Genomic DNA, 6,000 nt, shown 5'->3' with positions numbered 1-6,000 from the left:
ACTTATTGTATTGCATTACAAGTCAATTGTTGTTGCTCAAAAGAAGAAAACATAGGTTATTCTTTTGAACCTGCCTTTTGTTTTGGAAAGAATGGAAGATTTGAGAAATATATATTAACTATACAAGTGAAAGATTTGACACTTGACCTCATGTGAAGTCGCATGTAGTCAGTGTCATGTTCTGACGTTAGAATCCACTTAATATTTTTATTCCAAAAAACAAAAAAAGACAATGGCTGGTTAGCAAATAAAGTACTAAGCGCTAATCAAACTCAACTTACATCAGTTGAGACATTTAATGTGTCATATTTTTCACCCCAATACTTTGTAGCCCAGTCATGATAAACCATAATACCGTTTGAATAAAAACACAATTGTTCGTAATTGTGCATATAAAAAAACCAATTGCAGACATTTGTGAAACTAAAGACCTCGTAATTTGCATAAACATAATTTTACAATTTATCTTTATAAAAAAACCAAATCCCAGATACTTGAGGAATAAAAAATCTCACATAGTTTCATTTCATCAATTTTAAGAAATTGTTAAAACTTGTTAGCAATACTCTACTAGTTAGAGATTAAAGTCATATCATTTTAGAGAATAACAGTATTCAAACAAAATATAATTGTAGAATATTTATTCTTAAAAAATGATAAATTACTGATAATAATTATTAAAGCTTAGAATGGCCGTTGCTGCGACTTGTAGGTGGAGGAGGTAATTGGGAACATATTTGTAGATAAACAGATTTAGAGGGTTTGAGGAATTTCAACGTTTGTGTACGATCCATTTTTTGCTTCTTTGGTTTCGAATAAGTAATTAGATGATAAACATATTTTTTAGCATGTAAAATCGAATGAAAAACGGTTGTTTCTGATTAGAGGGACAATCTGTGCCTTCGAAGCAAACTAAGACTATAATAGCAACTATGAACGGCAGTTTGGAAAATGTGTCTCACTCATTTGTTTTGAAGGCAAAGATGTAGAAGATTGCAATGATTCAAGAGTAGGGGTGTAACCGATCCGGTCCGGTCCGGTTTTGGACAAAATCTAAGACCGAACCGGTATGTACCGGTTTTGTATTTTCCAAAACCGATTACGCACCGGTTACTCTCTTAAACTGATACTTCCGGTTTTACCGGTTTCTGGTCCGGTCCGGTCCGGTTTTTCGATTTTTTTTAAAATGTAAATTTCATAGTTTGTTATTAAAAATTTGTTTATAAAATAAAAAAACTGATTTAAAAAAATCTGTTTTACAAACTGTTATTACAAAAAATCTGTTTTAACTTTAAATAAAAAAATCTGCTTTACTAAAAATTACTTCAATAAAAAATCTGTTTTACAACAAAAAATCTGTTTTACTATAAAAAATATGTTTTACTATAAAAAAATCTGATTCACTCCAAAAAATGGCTTTTATAAAAAACAGGAAAAAAATCTGAAAAAAACTCGAAAAAAACTGTTTTACAAACTTATAAATATAACTACTACAAAAACTGAAAAAAAAATCTGCAATAAACTGACTTATCTACAATAAGTCCTTGCATATTAAAGGAAATAACTTAGTACTTACACATATATTTTTTAGAGCAATCACAAGAAATTCAAGAATGGACATCAACAAGCCTATGAGCCTATGGTAGAAAATAAGTTCAAAAGTCTAAATTAGAAGTCCAAAAGTCCAACAAATTACAAGTCCAAAAGTCTAAATTACAAGTCAAAAAAATTACAAGTCCAAACACTTAAAAAGTCTGAATTACAAGTCTAAAAATCCAACAAATTACAAGTCCAAATTACAATAACTTAGAACATCCAACAAAAAACTTCAATAACTATACACCAAGCCACCAACTCCAATGGTCCCTTCAACAATCAAGCAATTAATTATAATAAAAAGTTAGTAATTACATTAAATAATAAAAAAATTAAAGAAATATGTTATACAAGTTGACATACCTTAAATTTAATTATCTCCGGCCAAAGAAGTAGGTCTTGAAGAATTCCCTAAGTCTTCCATGATCTCTACACAAAAGGGAAAAAAAAATAAGCATAATAATTAAAACAAATTACTAATATGATTTACACTTAAGATATAGTTAAAGAAAAGGTGAATGATGCTACATACCTGTATCAATTTTTTCAAACTCCTCAACATCATCCATTAAAGTACGAATGTTAATCGGGGCAGAAGAACGGAGCCAATTTTGTGTACAAATAAGAGCTTCTACCATAAGTGGAGATAGGCTACTGCGGAATGGATCAAGTACTCGACCTGCTGTGCTAAAAGCTGACTCAGAGGCCACTGTAGATATCGGAACTGCAAGAACATCCCGCGCAACTCTTGAAAGCACGCGGTATCTAATGGAGTTGACCTTCCACCAAGTCAACAAGTCGAATTTCACATCATCTTCTTCACATTTTTCAGATAAATATCTCTCCAATTCAGATTTAGTCGCCAAAGAGTTATCCGACTCCAAACGCTTCTTAATTTGTGCATGGATTAATGATCTGAAATCACCTTGACCTACCCCAGCAGTTGAACTTGTACTACTAGCCCCTCTCTCGCTAGATTGGCTTATAGTTTGATCTTGTACCCCAACATTACTTTCATCATTTTCACAATAACTATCATATAAACGAGTCAAGGCATCTTGAACCCGATCCACCAACATAAAAACTTTTGAACTATTATCCTCATATATTCATTCAAAAATATATGTTAAACCACGCAATTTATACCGAGGATCAAAAACCAACCCAACATACAACAAAAGATTCATTTTTTCAATATTTCCCCAATACTTCTCATATTTAGATTTCATACTAAATGCCATTGTCCTCAAATTATGAGGCCCTTCCACACACTCCATGTTAATTGCAGCTTGAATTGTTGCTAGCTCAAATAAAAAGCTATTGCAAGTGACATAATTGGTCCCCGAGAAACGCAAGGTTGCATCATAAAAAAGTTTCAAAAATTTTGCAAACAACCTACTCTTATCCCAATCATCCATGGTTGGAGGCCCTAACTTGGATGTCCCTCCTCCACCCAACTCACTAACAGCATCATCATCATCATTATCATCCTCCCCAACACTCTTAATATATCCCGGATCTTCATCCTCTAGCCGTTCAAATGTTTTTTGAAATTTTTCAGCCCTATCTAACATCATATAAGTGGAGTTCCAACGGGTTGCTACATCTAAGCATACACCACTTTTACAAATAATGTCCTCATTGTCACAACATTGCTTAAATGTGTTCCACCTTTGTGGAGATGATTTTACATACTTCACAGCTCCTCTAATTCTTGCAATTGATTGATCATATTCTTTCAACTCATCCCGAACGATTAAGTTCAAGATATGAGCACAACATCTCATATGCAAGAACTCATGTTCCAAAATCGTATCCCTTCTATTCTTTGTCTTTCTTTTGAGATACGAAACTGCCCCATTGTTTGAACTTGCATTATCAAGTGTAATTGTAAACATTTTGGGCCTCCCCCATTCAAGCAAACACATTTCAATTTGTTTACCTAGTGTCTCACCCTTATGGTTTTCAACCTTGCAAAAATTGAGAATTTTTTTGTGCATGTTCCAATCTTCATCAATAAAATGTGCAGTGAGACACATGTAATTAAAATTTTGCACGGATGTCCATGTATCCGTGGTTAGACAAATGCGCTGCCCCTTAAAAGCACTTTTCAGCTTTTCTTTCTCTCTCAAATAAAGTTTATAAATATCTTTTGCAACCGTTACACGTGATGGAATCGCATTCCATCTAGGTTGCACAACAAGCATGAATTTTTTAAACCCCTCCCCTTCCACATATTTAAAAGGAAGCTCATCAACAACCAACATTTCTGTTAAGGCTTCTCTACACGCCTCAACACTAAAAGAAATAGGTACAAGCCCCCCACTGCTTGATCCAGACTGGAAACCCAATATAGATTGGTTTCTATCCACTTTCCTAAGTGGAGACTTCTTACATGTTTTTTCCAAATGCCCCAACATAGATTTTGTGCCATTTATATTAGGATCACAAGCATAAGTCATCCCACAAAGGTTACATGAAGCCCTAGGTTTCGACTTATCCTCAGTATGAATCTTTGTAAAATAATCTCAAACTACTGATCTTTTTCTACCAATAGATGGCTTACTTACATTAGATTTGGGAGAAAGCGGATCATTAGTCGTCATTGATTCCATAGTCCTTTGACTCCTTTCCACTGTAGGTTGAATATTGCCGTGTGTTTCTGTTTCATTTGAAGGATCCATATATGATTCTGTAGTAACAAAAATAAACATTAATTGTTGAGTAACTTTTAAGAAAAAATTGATAAACATTAAGAAAAAATAATAATGATTAGTAACTTTTATCAACCAATAATGATTAGTTACTAATTTACCCTAAAATCACAATAGAAAAATTATATTATCCTAGAACAAGAACTTAACTTTATAGCACATATATTAAATTATTAATATCATAACTAAATAGTGTTGGTTATAAACACGGTAACAAAACTGAATAAATCTCAATATCACAAAAACTGAATAAATCTCAATATCACAAAACTGTGAGATACGATTAAAATAAATTATCCTCAACTTTATCCTAATATCACAAAATTCAATCACAAAAATCCTAATATCACAAAACTGAAAACCCAATCACATATTCACAAAAATCTCAATATCACAAAACCTAATCACAAAAATCTTAATATCACAAAATCCAATCACATAAATCTTAATATGTAATTTCAAAAAAAAAAAAAAAACTTACCCAGGGGACTGAGAGACGAGATCGGGAGAGATGAGACGAGTACTGCCCTACTGGACTCGGGAGAGACGAGTACTTGAGAGCCTGAGACTGAGAGCAGGAGAGACTGAGATTCTCGCTTAAACGGCGCTGCGTGAGGACAGAGGCTGGAGGCGATTTTACTTTTCGTGAGGACGGTTTTTAGGGTTGAAGAGTCAAGACTTGAGAGAATGAGTCAATGACTAATGAATTGTAATAAATCAATGAAGGCTGAACGCTGAAGCTTGCGGGACCCATGTAATAAATTATAATGACTATGTGTTTTATTCTTAAATGATATTATGAATTTAATATAATTATATATAAATATTTGTAAATTGTAATACTAATACTGATACATTTAATGTATTTTCAATGTAATTTAATATAACTATATATAAATATTTAATATATTTAATAGACTATAATAATTTCATATAACTATATATAAATATTTGTAATACTGATGGCTTATATATATAACTAATACTAATAGTCTAATATAGACTATAGTTATAATTATACTAATATTGTTATACTAAATCACTATAACTAATACTAATATATACCTATACTAATAATCTAATATTAATACTATTATATAGTCCAATATATTATATAGCTATACTAATATATAACTAATATTATTAGTCTAATATAGACTATAGTCATACTAATATAATTTTACTAAAATACTATAATTAATGCTTATATATAACTAATACTATTATATATTATATAGTCTAATATATTATATAGCTACAACTAATACTAATATATATACTAAAACTAATAGTATATAGTATTATTATGATAGTATCACTATAATAGTATAATATATAGTTAGATATATATGATTAATATATATATAAAATATATACTATAGTAATTTAATATAACTATATATAAACATTTGTAATACATTTAATAGACTATAGTAATTTAACATAACTATATATAAATATTTGTAATATACATTTAGCCTACTAGTATAATTATATATTAGTATTAGTTATAGTGATTTAGTATAACTATATTAGTATAACTATAATTATAGTCTATATTAAACTATTAATATTAGTTAAATAGTTATAGACTTATATATTAGTATAGCTATATAATATATTAGACTATATAATAGATTAATAGTATTAATATTAGTCCATTAGTATAGTTATATTATATATATTAGTA

Source organism: Juglans regia, chromosome 1 (assembly GCF_001411555.2).
Source record: "Juglans regia cultivar Chandler chromosome 1, Walnut 2.0, whole genome shotgun sequence".
Classification (NCBI taxonomy): domain Eukaryota; kingdom Viridiplantae; phylum Streptophyta; class Magnoliopsida; order Fagales; family Juglandaceae; genus Juglans; species Juglans regia.
The sequence above is the reverse complement of the archived record's forward strand: the minus strand, read 5'-3'. Positions refer to the sequence as shown.